At 45.6% G+C, this 21,733-nt stretch overlaps 1 pseudogene; it reads right to left on the bottom strand.

Annotated features, from left to right (window-relative positions):
• Nucleotides 1–18,098: 18,098 nt before the first annotated feature.
• LOC110297001 lies at nucleotides 18,099–18,761 on the bottom strand (annotated as a pseudogene).
• Nucleotides 18,762–21,733: the final 2,972 nt, after the last annotated feature.

Here is a 21,733-nt window from a genome sequence, read left to right as displayed (position 1 = left end):
GAATTCTCACCTGGCCAGATTGCTTGCCTACTGTCGTTGCTTCTCACAGGCAGTGCCTTTGTATTGTTTTTCTTTGCTTGGGATCTATATATTTCCAACACCCTTGCCTTGGGCTATCCTAGCCTGGTTCCAGGTCAGCTCTGGTCCCAGATATTTCAGTGGAAACTTGCTTACTAAGAACCTGTGCTGCTCCAGGGTCTCAGGTTTGGTTCTGGGAATTCAGAGAATGAGGATGGCTGGGACCTGAAATCACTTAGCCTCAAGTGATCTCTCTTTAAACTCATACTTAAAAATATACATGGGAGTACTGAAAATGGCCAAAAACACTACACAAAACTACCCAGGAATAGTATCAACAATTGCTAGCCTTGACCAGGACTCCCATTATTTTCAGCAACAATGAGGGAGCCAGAAGGACAATTGGGAACATTTTCATTGTTAGTGGCTCAGTTGGCCAAAGGTGGAAGAAGTCTTGGCTCTAGTCAAGGTTTAAAGAAGTCACTGAGTCCAATAGGGACCTGAAAAGTTCCTTTCTTCAGTTGGGGTGGCTGTGAGTCTAGACCCTATCTCCCAGCCTGCTTGTAATCCAGACAGAAATCAAAGTTTTGGTTGGCTACACTGCATGTTGAAATGCACGGTACTACCGAAGTGCACTGCTGCTGGCAGAGCTCAGATGAGCCTGGCTTTGCTTTTTAGGCAGAACTGTGTGTGAAAGAGCAGTCCCCACGTGCCCCCACTCACAGGGATTCACTTACCTTCAATGTCAGAAAAAACTGCTTCTCTCAAATGGAGAAAGCAAGGGCCTGACATACTACTGGTCATGACTTCAGGCCCAGAGAGAGCTGGCTTTGCTTTTAGCTGTAGCTTCCCAGGGGAGTTTTAGGGGACCAGGGGTCAGAGAGCAGGCAAAGAGAGTGACCCATGTGGCATGCTGTCACCAATAGAGATCCTTACAGAGACAGTTGGATAGATACACGGAACCAATGAGCGTGGTCTAAGCTGCACACAGTGATTACAGCTGAAAATACAATTTTTGAAATGCTAGTTTTAGGAAGAAATAAACAATGATCTAAGGATTGGCATTTCATGCTTTCTATGAGCTATAAGGATATATATAATTATTAGGTTTGCTAAGGTTGACAAGAGGACAATAGGATGAGGAACAGAGGACCGAAACATTATGGAGGCTGAGAAGAAGTGGTTTATGGAGTCACAGGCTAGTGAGAGGAAGGAACACAGCTGAGAAGAAGCAATAATCAAAGACACAATGTTTGAAAACTCTGGGACTGAGCACAGTGAGGCTTGGTCCAGAGAGTAACTTCAGTGAAGGTGTGCCATTTCTGCTGAGAGATTCAAAATCACCAGTTAATTCAGTCAGCGATTCAGATGCTCAGAGAAGCTTCCAATCGGAGAGTTAGTACAGAGATAGAACATCGTGGCAGCAGACGAAGAAGACAGTGGACAAGTTCAAAGTTTTCAGAAAAGTCATGTTGTGTTTTGCTTACCCCTCCAATTTAAGTTTTATGTGACAATAAAGCCTTATTGGTGTGCAAGGGCTCTGGAAGGATGTTAAGTGTCACAAGCATCATTAATGAGGGAAGACTCAAACACAAACACCCAGGACTGGATGTGTCAACTCTTACTGTCTACACAGGGTGAAGAAGAAGCTGCCAGTAGAATGGAGGTTAAAGACTCAGAATGAACAAAGACTGGCATGTGCTTTGATCCTGATGGATGCTTACAGACTGGAGCCAAGGAGAAGAAGATAAACAGATTTTCTGCCGGATGGTGTGATGTTCCTAAGACACTGGAAAACAAAGAAGCGAAGGGACAGTTTGAGAGAATGGTGAAGTTACAGAGATAATAACAGAAGGTGGCTGGTGCAGGTGAGGGTAGAGGCTGCTAGACCTATCCCTTGAGGTGTCTCTGGGCTGGAGAGTTGAAGTGAATGTTAGGGAAGCATTCAGGGAGTGGAGAGTGAGCAGGTCCCGAGGCTAGTTCTGTGAGCAAGAGAGGCAGTCACCGTGGTGAGGCTGACACTATGGAGAGGCTGTCATCATGGTGGGGGGTGTTCATCGTGATGAGGTTGTAACCACAGAGAGGTGGTCACCATGATGAGGTTGTCACCACAGAGAAGTGGTTACCATGACGAGGTTGTCACCATGGAGAGGTGGCCACCACGATGAGGTCGTCACCATGTGAGGCCATCAGTGTGGCTGCTGAACATAGCATGAAGGCCCTTGCATCCATAGATCTCCAGAGAAACCAGGTCTGTTAGTCACGCAGGATTGTCTTTCTAGTAGGAAAGATGAAAAACCTGTTCTTCCATCCAGAAAGCTGAGAATTGGAAGTCATCAACAGCCTGGTCATCTGCTATCTGTTGGGCAAGACTGCATCAAGCTCTTACAACCAGGACCAGAGGTGGCCAGAGGTGGCTAGTAATCTCAATGACCCTTAGAGCCAGAGGCTTTCCCCAGTTCCCATAACCAGAATGTCCTAGTTAGGGTTTCTATTGCCGAGGCAAAAGCACTATGACTATAAAGCAAGTTGGGGAGGAAAAGGTTTATTCAGCTTACACTTCAACATCATAGTCTATCATTGGAGGAAGTCAGGACAGGAACCCAAGCAGGGCTGAACCTGGAAGCAGGAAATGATGTAGAAGCCAATGGAGGGATGCTGCTAACTAACTTGCTTCCCATAGCTTCCTCAGTCTGCTTTCTTGTAGAACCCATGACCATCAGTCTAGGGATGGCACCACTCACATGGGCTGGCTCCTCCCCTGTTGATCACTAATTGAGAAGATGCCTTATAGCTGAATCTCATAGAAGCATTCACTCAACTGAGGCTCCTTCCTCTCATGACCAACTTGTGTCAAGTTGACACATAAAACCAGCTAGTACACAGGACCTGAGGTGCCTAATGGCCCAAATGACCATATGCTATCAGTATGACTGAGACCAGGCCAGATCCTTAGGCCCTAAAGTTAGTACAGGTGGTATGTCTCTAGAACCCATCTTCTGGGAAGAAATGACATGCACCCTGAGTTGAGTTTCAATGTAATTACACTTTGCTGTGCACCAGGGATTGTATTATACCAGGAAACTTTTTTTTTTCCTTCAAATTGTACCAGACTTAAGTACATTGCAAATAATCTGCCTGTTACTAGATTCCCCAAAGGCTGTTCCAGGTTGGCGAAGTCAGTCCACGTTGGGTTTTCATTCTTATCTCTCCTTGCTGTTCTCATCCCTGCATGATGCCTGCGGGAACCCTCTCATGTGGTGATACCATCATTGTGGCAAGGTGGTCACTGTCTCTGGGCATTCACTGTGGTAGACAGTACAGGCCTGGGCAGGGAGGTGGGTGAGGGCAGACAAGGTCACCTTGCGCACATGGTGAGGTAATCTGGATTTTCTTCTTAGTCATATGGGGACAGAGAGTAAGAGCAGAGCTGAGACCTCCTGAATGTGTTCAAGCACAAGGTCGACACTTGTTAGGAGTGTGGGAGGATGAGTGTTGCTGGGCTGTGCTCACCCAGAGCAAGAACTTGCCGATGGCATGTTGCTGTTAATCTGAGGAAGGTAGACCTGAGGAAGGCTGGTGTACTTCCATGTCAGGGGAAACATAGGGCAAGAAAGGTGAGCAAGGCAGGGATGGGGGCAAGGTGATAACAACACAGAATTTATTAACAGTTAGGATGAAAAAAAATCTAGTAATAGCAGACAAGAGTGGTTGAAATCAGAAACACCGCACTCCAGCCTATCACAAAGAAGTAAGATGTATGCTCTGGGGCAAGGTGGGTACAGAGATGCTGTGGAGAGACATAGCCCCTCCTTCTGCATTTTCCCATCCCTTAGCATGTGACTTCCATCTTCACTGTCAACTCAGAGTCTGTGATGGCGGCTGGCGCTCCAGCCATTCCATCCGTGGTCTCAGCTTGGATGGAAGAACGGCAGAGGAGCAGGAAAGGCTCCCGGCAGTGTCAGCCAGCCTTCCTCAGTCTGTTCTCCACTTACAGTTTCTATGTGTCCTTGGCCACCAGCCTCTGTAGAAAGGAGGGCGCCTAAGACAGCTTTGTAGGTTCTTACTCTGTATCTGCAACAGGGAGTTCACCCACTCACAGCACACGACTCATGAACCACATCAACATGGACATATCAAACGCAGGGTGCCTGGGCTAAACACAGAGCTTAGCGCACTGAGGCATGGCAGCCAGAGTGGCCAGATGAGAAGCACCAACTTCCATATCTACTTGCCATTCTGCACAGATCCTCTGAGAAGCAGGATGGGAAGTCGCTGTCCCTGCTTCTCCGTGGGAAGTCGCTGTCCCTGCTTCTCCGTGGCTTACCACACCCAGAATGGCAGTGGTCCCGTGAGGGATTGGGAGACCATAGCCTGCAAGGTGGAGTCTTAGAGACTGTCGCATTGCCTGTGGCGGGGCAGACTGGCGCCCCCCCATACCTGTGTGGCGGTGTGGTGGCCAGCTGTGAAGTCCTCCTGGCAGGTCTCTGCAGGCCCTGCAGACTGACTGGCTGGGATAGCTCAGTGCAGGAAACCATCAAACAATGGATGGCCACAGCCTGGAGCTCAGGGCACACCCACAGAGACTTCCCCTGAACGTTCTGGAATGCTCACTGTGGCTGACCTTGGCACTGATTTATGAAGCACCTTAAAAATAGTTTTTACCTAGAGGTAACATGTGGCCTGATTCTTAAGGGCACAATGACCATTGTCCCCGTCGATGACTTCAGCTACAGTTGAGATCAGTATTATATTCATCCAGCACTCTTAACAAGGCCTGGCTTCTGAGTACAGTTTCCCCCAGAGCTCAAGGAAACTGTCTTCTCTTTCCTTAAGTCATGTTGGATGAAATCATCCCCTCTGCATAGTCCCTTCTGGAGCCTGTGCCTGGGGTTCCTTTGTGTCCTTTACCCAGGTTTCTGAAGTTGATGTCACTCAGTTGGCCAGCTGGGGATGGCTGCCTGCCTGCTCCTGCAACCTGTCCCAAGTGGCCTTTGCCCCCAGATGACAAATACACTTTTCTCATCAGCCTATGGAAGGTGCCTCTGTTACACCAGCTAGAGCCCGGGTCACCCTGTCACCCGCCTCCCCTCACAGGCTAGAGGGACAGGCACCCTCAGCTTCCTCACTATCACTAGGTGATTGGCTGCAGTCTCTCAGGTGGGCAGGTTCCTTCTCACCTGGCAGAGGGGCCCAGTGAGGGCCTGCCTTGTCCTTCTGGCTGCTGTTGTGTTTCCTCCTTTTCCTTCCTTCCTTCCTCTCTTCCTCTTCCTCCTCTCCTCTTAAGAATATATGTAGAACACACGGCCAAATTTGAGTGAGAACACGCAGCCATGAATTCTAAATGATTGCACCATGTCACGTCTGTCTTCCAGAGTGAATATCACACCTGTAAGGGCTGTGGCACAGAGGGGAAGGACATGCGCTTGCTAGGTAAGCAGATGTGGGTTCCACGCATTTCTCAGGTAGAAAAAGCATCACAAAGTGTTGTGGTGGGTATCGAGCGAGCGAAATGGTGTTTATGAAGTGTCGTGAAGCACGCCAGCCATGCGGATACTGTGTTTCTTGCAGAAGGCCATCTAAGATGGTGCAGTTGTCCTGGGCAGTGCTTATCCTGGGGAGCTGCCCTCCCCTCTAGGGGGTCCTTAGTTGATGCTGAAGTCAGTAGATGGTGGTGGAGCTGAAGCATGAGTTAGACCAAGGCTCAGCCTATTGTGTGACTCCTCCTATGCCCAGTGTCCTCTGTAACTGATCACCTAAGAGGTCAGGTAAGAGGAGGGGAGAAAGTCCCCGTGGAACTTGGAACTAGCAAATGGAGTTCCGAGAGTCGGAGCACAGTTGCTTGTTTTCATCAGGGTAGCAACAGCCGTTGTTTTATTAGAGTCTGTACAGCAGGATTTTCTCAGCATATGCTTGCTCATGTCCTTCTCACTGTGTTCTTAGGGACCAGCGCTGGATGGGTTGCCTTCCTTTTTAGAAATCTCAAGGAAGTGATGTTCAGAGCAGTAATTAAAAACTTTAAACATTTATTCCTTGGAAATTTCATACATGTACGCGAATGAAGTATTTTGATCTTATCAACTTCCTACTACCTCCTATCAACTCCCTCTAGGATCCACTAACCCACCTCTCTCAGGACTTCATGTCCTTTAAAAAAATTATTGTAATTAATTAATGACCCCATTAAGTTCAGTTACTGCTGACCATGTGTGACTGGGGTGAATGGGTGTGGGGTGGGGTTCTCTAATGGGGCACAGGCAATCTACCAGCAGCCACAACAGCAGGTCTCAGTCACAGCTGTCCTCACCCTCTAGCAACATGTGTGAGTGTGAGTGTGAGTGCCCAGCTACAGCTGAGCACTCATACCCACCAGTTCCCAGCACTTTGACAAGTTGTGTGTGTCTGAGTTAACTAACTAGTACCTGCTTGTCTTCGTTAGGGTTTCTATTTTTGGGATCAAGACCATGACCAAAAGCAACTTAGGGAGGGAAGGGTTTGTTTCATCTTACACTTCCAGGTAAGTATAGTAGTCCCAGTTGGGAAGATGGGGCAGGAACTTAGCAGAGCAGGACCCTGGAGCAGTGCTGCTTACTGGCTCGCTCAGCCTGCTTTTGGATAGCATCCAGGACTACCTGTCCAGGGTGGTATCACCCACAGTGGGCTGGGCCCTACCGCATTAAGCACTGATTAAGAAGTATACCACATAGGGCACAGGAAGGTGAGCAAGGCAGGGGTGGGGGCAAGAATAATTGAAATACTGCCTGAACATTTCCCAAGTTTGATGAAAGGTATTTGTCCATATTCAAGAAACGCAACAAACTTCAAGCATCATAACTGTGGAAGACCATCCTCCCTCCCCCTACACAAACCATACACACATACACACTGCCAAACCAAAGACAATTTAAGGGCAGCGATAGGAAGTGGCTGATCCCGGATCTGCACAGTCTGGCTAACAGCTGCTGTCTTATCAGGTGGGGCAGAGACTGTGAGATGACATATTCAGGTTGTAGGAAGAAGAAACGCCCCAACCAAACCTTTCCTAGACAGAAAATTCGCACTTAAAATGGTGAAAGGCACATATAACTACACTGTGACTTGATGTCTCAGGGCAGGGCCAGCACCCAAGGCGGGGCTTTTCTTTCTCTGAGGAGAAGGGGAGGGGCAATGGGGGGGTGATTTGTGAGGGTGGGGCTTAGAGGAGAAGAGGGAGGGGGATTGCTATAAGGATGCAAAGCGAATAAATAAATAAGTAAATAAATGAAAAAAAATTGACTGCTAACATTTTAAAAAACAAAAATAAATAAAAATGGAGGTGGGTTAGGACAGTTCCAGATAAGCAGAAGCTGCTGGGACTTAGCAGAAAAAAGGCTGTCTTTAGGATGGGATGAAAGGCCTGTAGGTGGCAGCTTAACTTCTCAGGGAGATAATATAGAACACCTTGGTGTCAGGGTAGCCTGGCTGTTGCATCTGTCACCCTCTGTCCCTTCTGTCTCCTGGCATGGGTCTCTGGGCACTTGCTTGCACTGCTCTGTTTGCGTCCCTTTTGAGCTGTACACTCACAGTACACCAGTTTCTAGATAGTGGAGGCTTGCCCATTCATCAAGGGCGTGTCTCGGCTTCTGTGTGACAGCCTCTAGATCAAGCACTCCTGGCCCATTTGGAGGACAGCATAAGGCAGTGAGCTTGCAAGACTCCAGACAAGTATGATTGAGATACTGAACATGGAAGCCTGTTTGTCATGGAAAATGAAGATAGTTTCTCACAACCTCACAAAACATAGAAAACTTATATAAACAACTTACAAAAACCACACAAACACATACACACAAACATATGAAAACACCATACACAAATGTACAGACACACAGATATATATGAATATACAAACACAGAAAAATGTAAATAGAAAGGCCCATGTTTTGTGTTTCTCTTGTTTTCCTCATTTAAAAGACAGTGCAAAGCAGTAACTATAGAAGTAGGTCAATAGGCATGCAAAAATACAGACATTTGTCATTTCCATGACAACAAAGACACACCCAAAAGGAGATGGAAACCGTGAAGCAGCATTGAAGCAGAGTTCTGTGTAGTATCAAAATTAAGTTGGCATTAGTCTGAACTACGCTTTTATATTAAAATGTTGGTTATAGGGCTGGAGAGATGGCTTAGTGGTTTAGAACACTGGCTGCTCTTCATGAGGACCTGACTGGGGTTCAATTCCCAGCACCCACATGGCAGCTCACAATTGGCTGTATCTCCAGTACCAGGGGTCCCATCACCCTCACACAGATGTACGTGCAGGAAAAACACCAGTGCACATAAAATAAATAAATCTGTTAAAAAATGTTGGTTGGTTATAATCCACCCACATCTGCTAAGGCAGCATTTAGGAAGCAAGAGAGTTAAAGTGGTTCACGGGAAAGCAGCTATTTAATATACAAGAAGCTTTACACACATGTAGAGGAAATCATGAATAACAGAGTCAACTCCAGCTGCTTTTCCCTCCCCCTCCCCACTTCTGAGCAAGCTGGCAAGGAAGCCTGCCGTCTCCTGGTGGTAGAATGATGGTGAAACGATGGTGAAGGCTGAAGTTCAAGCTCCAGGCAGGAAGCCTTGCTTACAGGACGACTCCTTTTCCAGCTTTCCTAAGCCACTCTTGGCTGCTGTTAGGCATTCTGGGAAAGTCCACTGTGTGTCCCGACACTACACTTTTGTCTCGGAGGGTGTGGGGAACCATCTGTCTCAGCATCTGAGCCAGGTGTTTGATGAGCATCGTTCTCCCCCCTGCGCTGGCTGTATCGACTTGAGGCAACTTTGTTGACAGATGTCTTGCAAGGGAAGATTGCTTATACTTCTCCTGGACTGGAAAACTAATGCTGCCAAAGACTGTGGTGCCTTCTCTCTGTAATATCATGCAAGAATGGCCATGTGTAGAAAAGCTATACAGGCAGATATTCAAAACCAGTAGGAAGCTATACAGAACAAGAAAGTCCAAGTAACTCACCGCAATCCTAAACAGAACAAGAGGGGAACGAAAAGCAGAGAACAATGAATGGAGCAGCTGGAATCCCCGACACACTAGCAATGACATCAAACCCAAGTAATGCTAGCAATGACATCAAACCCAAGTAATCTCAATGAAGCAAATAAAAAACCAAATTGGCAGAGTGGATTCAAAGCAGGACTTTAACTATGTGGTGTATATAAGAAATTCTCTTCAAATACAATGGAATGACAGAGGGAAAAATGCTATGCTACGTAATTATCAAAGGAAAGCAAAGGTGGCTACATGGCTAAGAGATGTAGTGCATTTCAGAAAAAAAGAGAGAGTGGCCAGAGACAGTGAGGGACAGACAGGTTCCATAATGAAAACAAAGTTATCTGAGAAGAACCGCAGAGTGAAGTAAAACCTGATAGAATCAGAAGGGGAAGTGGTCACATCCATAGTGGAGTTGGCAAGTCACTGGCCACCCCATCCCCTATCCCCAGCCGGCCATGAGAGACAGGCTTTCTCTATATAGCCTGGCTGTGCTGGAACACACTCGGTAGACCAGGTTGGGTTTGGCCTCAGAGATCTGCCTGCTGGTATTAAAGGTGAGCGCTGCCATCGCTACTTGGCTCAATGCTCCTCTTTTAACAGTCAGTGCAGTGAGTAGGCAAAGAACCAGCAAGCTTGTGAAGGAATAAGGCCATCAGGCAATTGCATGGAGCACAATTACAAAAAATTCTATACCTTCAGAACACAGGCCCCACAGTTATGTGCCTAGATAGATCATAACTCAAGCCATCAAATTACCTCAACAAATTTAGAGGAATTAAATGCATATGTCCTATTTTTGCTATATCAGAATTGAACCAGAAAACAATTCAGAAAAGCAGCAGGAAAAAAAATAAGTCCAAACAAGAGGGAACTCGCACATATACTTGGGAAAACTTACGGGTCAAAGAGGACTCTCAAAGGGGTTCAGGCCAGCATTGAACAAAGTGAAAATACAGCATATTAGAATTGTGGGCACACTCACCACAGCACAGCAGTGATGGGAATTCCACATTCCCTTGCATAGGCCAGAAAAGGGGAGTCAGACACCAGTAACCAAAGCCCTGGCTGGGAACTTTGGCAACTTCTGAAAGCAAGCTGTATCAAGGGAAGGAAGAGAGAGTGGCTGGCATGCAGCCCAAACCAAAACCAGTAAAGAACAATCTGTGAGAGAAGCTAGGTCTTCACTGTGTGCTGATGGCACACGCCCTTGATCCCAGCACTTGGGAGGCGGAGGCGGAGGCGGAGGCGGCAGAGGAGGCAGAGGAGGCAGAGGAGGCAGAGGAGGCAGAGGAGGCAGAGGAGGCAGGAGGCAGAGGCAGGTGGATCTCTTGAGAGTTTGAGGCCAGCCTGGTCTACAAAGTGATTTCCTGGACAGCCAGGACTACAGAGAAACCTCCTCTTAAACAAACAAACAAACAAACAAAATGAACCAGAACCAAATAAAAAATAAACAAATAAACAATTAAAGAATCTAGATCTTTGATATCAATAAAGTTAATTGAAATTATAATAGGACAGAAAAAATAATGAATACAATTATTACCAACATCAGGAGTGAAGCTGGTATGTCACATAAGACCTGCAGACCCCAATATGATCCAAACATCTCTACACACATAAATTTGATCAATTCTTTAAAATTTAAACTTCCACAGGTCATTAAACATGAAATAGATAATTTGGTTAGTCCTATAGCTCAAAAGAAAATCGAACTTGTTATAAAACCACTCTTCAAAGAAACCCCCAAGCCATGAGTTTGGTTGGGTGCGTCTTTTAAAAGCTTAAGAATGACTCAGCATCAGTTCTACCCAGTCACTCCCAGGAAACATAAGTGGACACTTGGCAGCGCCTTTGTGAAACTGGTAGCACAAACCCACACTGGCCTGATACCCAGACTAGACATGGTATAAAATATTTGCAAGTGACCTTAGCAGTTTTCAAAAGCATTATAAGCGATTTTTCATAGTTTGAATGTGAAAGTCAAAGGCATGTGTATCTGAGTCTTGGTCTCCAGCTGGTGGTAATGTTTTGGAAGGCTGTAAAGCCTTAGGAGGTGGAGCCTTCCTGGCAGAAGTGGGTAACTAGGTTTGGACTTGGAGTTTTTGTAGTCAGGCTCTGCTTCCTGACATGTAACAAACCCTTCCCCACTTCAGCTGCTTTCGTAGAGCATGTCAGGTATGTGGCTAATACACTATGCTCTATATGAGTCCTGCCCTTCCCCTCCCCCCTTTGGATATACAATGCTAGTTTAGCATTCAAAACCAATTAATGTTTCTTTTCTTGGTTCTTTCTCCCAGCCCTATGCTCCCAGAAATAAGACTCAGACTCAAAGTATATTTATAAATACCTTGGCTCTTTTTTGCTACATATAGCTAGTCTCTTCTTTGACTAGATCATAACTTAAAATAACCCATTTGCTTTAACCTACATTCTGCCATGTATCTCTGTATTCTGTGCTCAGGTACCATAGTCCCTCTCATCACATCTTCCCTGGACAAATCTCCCATGCCTCGGTCTGTCCCCAAATCCTTTCTGCCTTCTGGATATTCCAGCTCCTATTTCTGCCCTAAGCCATAGGCCATCAGATTTATTATTGCTGGGTGCCACATCCCTACAGACATAAGATAGTCTCTCTACACTTGCTAACAGGCTAAAGTTGAAAAACTGCATCGTTACAGCAAGTGAAACAGAAAGAAAACCATGCACAAATCTAGTATTTCTTCACAACCAATCAGAAGAGCAGAAATAGAAGAGAAACATCCTTGGTTTGGCAGAGAGAAGAAGAACCTGGGCAAGCAAGAGCACACTGCAGGTTCTCTTCTAAAGGGAAGAACATGTGTTTTGGTGACTACGTGTACTGGTTGGTTTTGTGTGTCAACTTGACACAGGTTGGAGTTATCACAGGGAAAGGAGCTTCAGTTGGGGAAGTGTCTCCATGAGATCCAACTGTGGGGCATTTTCTTAATTAGTGATCAATGGGGGAGGTCCCCTTGTGGGTGGTACCATTTCTGGGCTGGTAGTCTTGGGTTCTATAAGAGAGCAGGCTGAGCAAGCCAGGGGAAGCAAGCCAGTAAAGAACATCCCTCCATGGCCTCTGCATCAGCTCCTGCTTCCTGACCTGTTTGAGTTCCAATCCTGACTTCCTTGGTGATAAACAGCAGTATGGAAGTGTAAGCCGAATAAACCCTTTCCTCCCCAACTTGCTTCTTGGTCATGATGTTTTGTCCAGGAATAGAAACCCTGACTAAGACACTACTCAACTCTATGCTAGAAGTTCTAGCACAAAACAATAAACAACAAAGGATAAGAAAGACACATGGCTCATAAAGAAAAGAGAAAAAGAATCTAAGTGATTTGGAAGCAACTCCCTCCTGGAAACCTGCGAGGAGGTCAGTGAAGCAGAAGAACACAATAATGGAGGACTGTGGGTGTGGCTTCTGCATTGGTTGGTTTGCACATGAAGGCCACATATACCTCTGGTGTTTGATACCTATAGGAACTGGCTAACCCCGGGATGGGCGGCCCTCTGGGGTCAGCAAGGCACCAGATTGCAAAGCTTCAGAACACAGAACATAAAAGATGTGATTAATATGCATGGCTCACGACTCCTGTGTAGCTCCCCTCACAGCTGGCTTTTTGTCATCTACCATGTCTCAGCACAATAGTGACTTTTTAAGTAATACCTTCAAAGACAACAAAAAAAGAGGCCAGTACACTTTCAGTGTAGACACTTTTTGTCTGAACAGTTCCCAATGGGAATCTGAGGCAGAAACTGTGATATGAGGCTGACAAGGGTGATGGCATCTTTGTGTCTTCCCCGAGAGCAGGACCACACCTACCTTGTCTACTATTATCCCGGAATTGGCAGAAGAACTCACTAATAAAGGGCATGAAAATTGATTGATCACTTGATCAATCAATCATCACTCAATAGTCAATCAACACATCTTTTTCTTTTATTGCTTTTCATTTTATTTTGTGTGTATGAGTATTTTATTTACAAGTATGTCACACCGTGTGTGTTCCTGGTGCCTGTGGTGGCCAGAAGAGGGCTCAGTTCCCTTGCGACTGGATGTACATAGCTGTAATCAACCACGTGGGTGCTAGGGATTGAATCCCGTTCCTTTGGGGGAACAGCCAGTGCTCTTAACCACAGAGTCATCTCTCTAGTCCTCTGCATTTCCTTTTGAGTCTTACTGTTTATGTGCGTATAGTCTGTGCATGTGTGTGCAGGTGCCAGTATGTGAATATGCATGCAGAGGACAAAGGTCAATATCAGGTGCCTTTCTCTATAGCTCTCCACATGGTTTAATCTTGAGTGCCTACTTATTATTACTGTGGTGTGTGTATGTCTCTCTGTGTGTGTCTGTACGCGCGCGCGCGCGTGTGTGTGTGTGTGTGTGTGTGTGTGCGCGCGCGCGCGCTTCTTTGCATGCTTGGGAGCATGTGCATGTGGAGATCAGAGACAACTTTCAGGATTCTGTTGTTCTCTACTTTCTCAGTGGGTTCTGAGGGTTGGATTCAGGTCATAGGCTCGATCGATTGATCGATAAAGTGCTTTTAGCCAGTGACTCATTGTGCTAGTCCTTATTTTTAATGACAGCCTCTCACTAGAGACGTACTCACCCAGAGCCTACAGAGTGGAGAGTCTGTTTATCCATCATTCAGGGATCTACCTGTTTCATCCACCTCCTTAGGGTTACACATGTGGGCCATCAGCTCTGGCTTTTATGTGGGGCCTTGGGATCTGAACCCAGGTTCTTCTGCTTGGACAGCAGGCACTTAAATTACTGAGCCATCTCCCAAGCCCCAATAAACATTCCCTTAGGGAAGAAAATAAATGCAGGGGGATCATGGGGGCTCAAGTGCAGCTTCCCAAGTTTATTCAGCTGCTGAGTGGGGAAGGCAGCAGAGGAGCTTAGTTCTTTTGACTTTAATTTTGTTTATTTTTAATTCTGGCATGCCACAGTACTCCTCAAAGTCACAAAACAAATCAAGAGCCAGCTTTGCCTGGCATCCTGGCCCCATGCAAAGGTTTGGTACTGTGCCAACTGATGCCACTGGGTATGAGGTGCCAAGTTCTGAGTCTGAGGGCACATGTAGCTGGGTCTGGATTATGACTGTTGTCTCCTTGCCAGCATCCCCAGGCCCAGCTGATGACCAAAATTACCTGAGAACTGATTTGACTGAGTTCATCCCGGAAGGTTGTCATTGTTGTTGCTGTTATCATCATCATCCTTGTCATGGTCATCGTCATCATCGTCATCATCATTTTATGCTGTAGACCTCGTTAGAGTTGCCAGGTTTGGTAAGGTAAATAGAAGCACAGGATGTGGAATGGCTGTTGTGAGACTGTCCTGTGTGATCTTGCTCTTGTTGAATGAGGTGTCAGTGGGGTTACTAACCCACAGAAGGAACCATGGCAGAAGAATGACATGCGGGGCAGTCCCGTGCTCTCATTTGGGTGGGTAGACAATGGTGCTGCTGGTAGTATTGGAAACAGGTCAGGGAGTTATAGGGAAGAAAAATCATAGTAAGATCACTTTTTGGCATCATTCATACCTCTCTTTGGACACATATATCCCATATGGAGAAATTTGCCATGTCATTGGGTTTTTAGGCCTGGTATTTCAGACCATGATCTGTGTGATGGGCACAAGGGACAGGACTGTGAATGCTGGGGATGGGGACAGTCATAAGGTATGCATGTAAACAGCTAGCTCCCTCCCTGCTTGTGTGGGTCTTTCTCCATTCTGAGCAGACCCCATAGAATCGGTTATGTCCTACCTATCCTCTTGCAGAAATGTTGCCCCTTGCTGACCCACACTGTGTTGTCCCAGAGACCTAGGTGTGATAACCCTGGTCACTCTAGGACATGCTGCTGGTGCTGTGATCTGTGAGATGGTTCACACGAAACCAGTGATAACCATCTGCCCAGAGCAATAACCTTTTTTTATTATACAGGTTGAAAGATCATTCTTATTATACATGTGAAAAGGTCATATTTCGGAGGTAGTAAAAAGCCGGTCTCTAAGAAACACCCCAGCCGGGCGTGGTTGGCGCACGCCTTTAATCCCAGAACTCGGGAGGCAGAGGCAGGCGGATTTCTGAGTTCGAGGCCAGCCTGGTCTACAAAGTGAGTGCCAGGACAGCCAGGGCTACACAGAGAAACCCTGTCTCGAAAAACCAAAAAAACCGGGCGTGGTGGCGCACGCCTTTAATCCCAGAACTCGGGAGGCAGAGGCAGGCGGATTTCTGAGTTCGAGGCCAGCCTGGTCTACAAAGTGAGTGCCAGGACAGCCAGGGCTACACAGAGAAACCCTGTCTCGAAAAACCAAAAAAAAAAAAAAAAAAAAAGAAACACCCCTGGTAAGGACAATGAAATGGGATTGTGCCGCAACCTCTAAAAATGCTGAAGAGGCCAGTCTCGCCCCAGGATTCTGTATACTTATCTGCAATGGTATAATTGAGGTGCTTTCTTAGGAAGCTATCCCTAGGGTTCTATGAACACAGTTTCATATACTTATATGTATATATTTACATATATGTATGCACATACACATACAAATACAGAATGTTTGGAACAAGGTCTGACACACACACAAGTGCTTAATAGCTAATTCCCTTTTTTCTTAGATATTTTCTTCATTTACATTTCAAATGCTATTCTGAAAGTCCCATATATCCTTCCCCCTCCCCTGCCCTGCTCCCCAACCCACACACTCCTGCCTCCTGGCCCTGGCATTCCCCTGTACTGGGGCATATAATCTTCGCAAGATCAAGGTCCTTTCCTCCCAATGATGGCCGATTAGGCCATCTTCTGCTACATATGCAGCTAGAGACATGAGCTCCGGGGGGTACTGGTTAGTTCATATTGTTGTTCCACCTATAGGGTTGCAGATCCCTTCAGCTCCTTGGGTACTTTCTCTAGCTCCTTCATTAGGGGCTCTATGTTCCATCCAATAGATGACTGTGAGCATCCACTTCTGTACTTGCCAGGCACTGGCATAGCCTCACAAGAGACAGCTATATTAGGGTCCTGTCGGCAAAATCTTGCTGGCATCTGCAATAGTGTCTGGGTTTAATAGCTAATTCCTTTTGATCATAGTCGTGGGTTGTTTCGTGATGAGCTAAAACCCACATTTGTGCTTGATGATGCTTGGATCCTCCTGCCATGTTATCTTCTTTTGTTTGAGAGTCTCTTAATATGCTCAATGGAAAGAGGCCTAGGCTGGAAAAAAAAATACTCACACGTGTCGACTCTCTTCTACTTGTACAATTATTGCAGACCTATGTACTTCTCTGTGTTCACAGCTTTCTCATAGAACAAAACAAGCTTAGTGATGCTGTTGTAGCCATGCAGACTCCCTTCCAGACTGTAATAGGCTATGGCAAGGGATGGTGGTTCTCAGTTAAATATTTCTCTGGGAATTCCCTCTGCCTTACCCTGGACTGCCATCTTCTTCTGGGAAGCCAGTATCTAATAACTCCATGAAGAGGCAAGAGGTAGAAAGATCCAGATCTCTGGTCTGAAGATGGAAGACTACCAGACAGCCACTCAAGACACAGAGTTTCACAGCATCATGGCTTTCTGTTGTAACCACCGTGCAGTCCAACTTCTGTCCCTTAGAAGTGTGACTGCCACCTGCCATTCCTGAGACCCTTCTCTACACAGATCTCAGAGAGTTCTGTGAATCCCACCAGAAAAGGTGCAGGATACTTAGTACCAGCAAGGTTCCCAGAAACATGTCCTTAAGCTGGATATTAAAGATGGGCCATGAAGCTGAGTGAGGATGACCACGTCACTAGGGAGGTGGGCATTGGCAGATTCGGTGTGAAGCTGAGTCACACTGAAAAGTGATGGCATGGAGTGCTGGCAGGTGTGCTGGCAGGTGTGCTGGCAGGTGTTATGGAGGGAGGCATGCTGGCAGGTGCAGCAGTTTAGGCTCCTGGGGCCAGAGGTAGTTATATGAGGCCTTTGGAATCAGGTGACTGCTGCTGGGGACATCAACATCTTGAAGAGGAGAAAATCAATGAAGTTGGAGGATGACTGATTGATTACCATTGTGAGGCTGGGCAGTGCTGGAGCTATGAGAAATTGTGCCACATTAAAATTAGGGCTTAGACTGAAAAGCAGAGACTCGCCATGTGTGGCATCACGGTTTCTCTTGGGTAAGTATGCAGTGGGTCATAGGGCAGGCTTAGGTTTACTATTTAAGAAACCGAATGTATGCATGTATGTATATCTCAAGATCTAGAAGGTATTCATATGGTATGTGTGGACTCCTGAATTTGTTCCCTTCCCAATGTGTCTAGTTGAATAAATCTCTTTTCTCTGATTTTCACTAGTGCATGCGTCTGTAGTCGGTATACTGAGGACTGGCACGCAAACCTTGCTTTTTAAGGCTGCTAGGGCCCAGGTTTGTACCTTAAACTCTGTAACATCAGAAGTAGTGGCATGGTGGGGCAGTCAGGTCTGTAAACACAGTGCAAGTTTATGGAATTTCACAATGCTTCATTGCTAGATATCTCAGACTTTGTACTAAGGGGAAAAAAATCACCAAACAGGAAAGTAAAAGATAGTCAATATTAAAAAGAAATCCCCAATGTAACCTGGCATTGTTGTGCAAGCTACTTAGGAATCTGAAGCAGGACTGTGAGCTACCACATCTGGGTCTTTTTTGCTAAGTAAGCAAAAAGCAGTGAAATTAGTGGTTTATCTTAACACACAGCTTCAAGCTGACTCAATCAAGAAAAACAAACAAAGCTGACCCCTTATTCTTTCTCTGTATGTTGAAGATCAACCATCAAGGCCACATCACATTCTGATTCTGAAACTAACTAAACCAAATACAGCAAACCCTGTAGGAGTGGGGTGTAGTATAGCCCAGGGATTAGAGCACTTGCCTAACATGGATAAACTCTAGAGTTGGCCTCCACTAAATAGATCTATAAATTTTTAAAAAAATGTACTGTTTTTGTTATGTGACCCAGGATGGCTTCAAATTCAGTAATTTTCTATTTTAGCTTTTTTTTTTTAATAGAACAGCAGACACCTTTATTACACTATGCATGAGGCTCATTTGCCTTTCCGGGCTTTGATCTTCCGAAGATAGAACTCCAGCTCCTTGCNTTNGAGCACATAGCCGTCTGCTCTGCCACACTGGCCTGGTCTTGAGGCAATACAGGCTAGAAGCTTGCCCTGCTGGAACTGCCCCTCCAGGAGACTGCTGATTTTGGCATTCTTTTTCCTTTTGTCGTATTTCTTTTGAATTTTCTTTGATCATTTTTTGTTTAAAATCTCTTCCTCCTCAGGAGTCAGCTTGGCCCCCTTCTTGCGAACCAGGGGCAGTGCATAGTGGGACTCGTACCACTGTCGGTACGGCGTGCTGTCAATTAACACGATGCAGTTCTTCACCAGGGTTTTGGTGCGGACAAGCTCATTGTTGGATGCATTGTAGACAACATCAATGATCCTTTTGCGAGTACAACACTCAGAGCCTCAGGAAAAGTTCCCCACATCCAATCTCAGGGCACGGCACTTCTTATTGCCTCCTCGAACTCGGACTGTGTGTATGCGGCCAGGGCCAGTCTTCGTGTTGGCAGCGGGCCGTCCCAGCTCATACTTCCGCTTCTTGTGGTAGGGTTTTCGCTTATCCCCGGTCTTGCGGCGCTTGTGCCAATTGTCCTGAGACATGCCCATCGCTCGGCGCTGGCTGGAAAGAGCCTATTTTAGCTTTTTAAGTGCTTTACAGGCATGGACCACCACTCTAGGCTTTCTTTGAAGTGGTTTGTTGTTGTTGTTTTGTTTTGAAGTTATAATTTTATTATAATATTTTCCCTTTCTATTTCTACCTCCAAACTCTCCCATATACTACTTCCTACTTGCCTTCAAATTCATAGCTCTTTGTTTTCCAATTGTTGCTGCATTCATGTAAGTACACGTACATACATATCTATGTCTATCCCTATATCATCTATCTATTTGTGTACACACACACACACACACACACACACACACACATGCTACCTGTATATATGTTTTCAGTTTAGAATCAGACTAGCATTTGGGGTGCTCTTGTCTGGAAAAGACAACCTCCCCAACTCCTGACTCACCTGCTATTGAATCCTGAATCACCCCCTAAACTGTATATAAGCCGTATCCAGTTGACTGTAGCACTCAGTGTTGAAGCCTCATGGGCTTTCTTTGTCTCCATCCTGTTTGGCATGTTTGTTCGTGTCATCCTGGTTTGGTTCCAATTTGGAGAATCATGTTGATGAGATTACAGGTGTAGATTCTGATGTTACTAGGAGACACAATCTCATAGCAAACTCCCTGACCTTTCTTCTGTAGTGTTTCCTAAACTTTCAGATTGGGAACATTTTGTAGGTGTATCCAATGAGACAAGGCTCCACAACTCTGGGTTTTGATAGGTTGTGTTTTAATGTGGCAGTGTCTGTATGTTACGAAGAGAAGTTTCTCTAATGAGGGTGAAAATAAATGTTCATAAANTGTTAGAGATTATGCTGGTTTAGTAAATCTTTGGTTGTATAGATTATCCTCTGGTAACCAGGACTTTACTAGCACTAAGGTGTTGGTTAAGTTTCCAGCACCAACATGGCCTCCTTGTTGAGCAAGTCCTAAATCAAATTAGAGAGCTGTTGGCTACCACCAAGCTATGTGTGGCACTTCTTCACCATTGCAGTTATCATGCTATGCTGGTTGTTTATGTGGTTCATAGTGTCACGGCTGGGAAGGACAATTGGTTGCCTCCCTCCTTTGGAAGCTTGTATGATGACTTCTGATATCATGAAAGCTAGTCCTCAGAGAGGAGACTTTCAGGTCAGTTTCAACTCAGGGGCCTCTGAACCCTGTTTCTCATNTACATGGTGTCTTCATCAAGGTATTTAAATAGAAAAAATTTTAATTTGTTATTATTTTGGGTTCTTTGCAGTTGTTTTATTTTTGGGTACAGTGTTTCAGTATGTGTCCCAGACTGCCTTCAAACACAGTAGCTTTCTACCTCTCCCTTGGAAGTACTAGCATTGCTGGCATGTTCCACAAACTTTGGGATTTCTTTGAAGTTTTCAAAGCCGAACATCAGAACTGAACAGGAGGCACTGGGATGTTTTCCTTGTTAACTCTGAGACTAATTGTGTTTGAAGTGGTAGACAAGCTGCTTGAGGGCAGAAAATGAGCGTTGGTGTTACAAGTGGTTGGACTTTGAAACATCAAGGTCACCATGTAGTTTCTGATTCATGTCCAGAATCAGCATGATAGAAAATGGAGTGTACCAGGAGGGCAAGTACTACTCGGTGCTGTGTTCATTTTGATTACTGTCTCATGGGGCTGAAGATATAAATTAGAATATTCTATTTTGTATATTTACTTACTAATGCGTCCAAATGTTTTTATATACCTCTTGTGGCAGAGAAAGTGGTATAAAGTAAGGAACAATTTAAAAATAGTAAAGATGAAGGATAGGGGTGTGACCTAGTGCTGGGACTCCTGTCTAACATGTTGGGACTCTAAGTTATATCCCTACCACTACCAACAAACCAACGAAATCCAATGTAAAAATGAGAAATAATCAGTTACCTAACAGCTAGAATGCATCGTAAATTGGCACACAGTATTATTACAATGGTTAATCTTCATTGTCTACCTGATTGGTTTTAGAATCATCGTGGAAACAAAGGATGTTTATGTGGAGCAATGGGCTNCACATAGACAGCCTGGTCTCCAGTCGAGCATAGGTCTTGAACCCCGGAGGGAACCGATGGGTGATGATTTCTACCTATATGGGACGGAAGGCGTTCGATCATGTTTCCTGGACCCTTGGCTCCTATCGAAGTTACCACCCCCACAGCCCCCACAAGAGAGGTGTGTGGCTATCAGTCATGTAGGAGCACCACCAAGCCTTCCCACATGCAAATAAAGTTTTCCCCAAATTCCCAGTCCAAGCCAATGAGAGGTACCTGCTGTCTAAGCCTGAATCACCCCCAAAACAGTATATAAATTCTATCCAGGAAATTAAAGGTGAGCGAGAACTACTCTGTCCCCTGAGTTTTTTGTTCCAAGAGCTGTAACACTTGAGAAGAGATCTTCTCTCCAGAAGAAGATCTCCCTGAGGTCCTTCCACAGGCCTCACTGGTTTGGCTTCTCGTAGGCTCAGCCAGACAAGACTCAGTGCATGGCCAGCTTGGAGTTACTGAGCGACCTGGAAGAAAAGGCAGAGACTTCATCTCCCTGCCTGCACTCACTTCCCTTCATAGGAACCCTCGCAGCAGGACTGGCCAGAGATCTCTGTGGAAAACCTCTGGTACCCAGGCCCACGTGTTTAGGTTTGTCTGGATAGGTTAAATGAGAAGAGAAGACCTACCTTGAGTGTGGGTAGTCCTGGGCTGGGGCTCCAGGTTGAACAAAAAGAAGAAAGTGGGCAGAGCAGCAGCATTCATCTTCTGGCTGTGGATATAATGTGATGTAACGTGCCTTTCTATCCCTGAAATGATGGACTATATTTCTTAAAGTATAAGTGAGAATAACAGCAATAATCATAATATGAGAAAAATGGTTTTTCTTTAAAAGTTGTTTATCAGATATTTGGTCATAGAAATAGGAAAAGATATTAATGCAATATGAATTATCAAAATTAACAAGTAGGCAGGCATGGT

Source organism: Mus caroli, chromosome 6 (genome assembly GCF_900094665.2).
Source record: "Mus caroli chromosome 6, CAROLI_EIJ_v1.1, whole genome shotgun sequence".
Taxonomy (NCBI): domain Eukaryota; kingdom Metazoa; phylum Chordata; class Mammalia; order Rodentia; family Muridae; genus Mus; species Mus caroli.
Note: the sequence above shows the minus strand (reverse complement) of the source record. Positions and strands in the feature narration are given on the sequence as shown.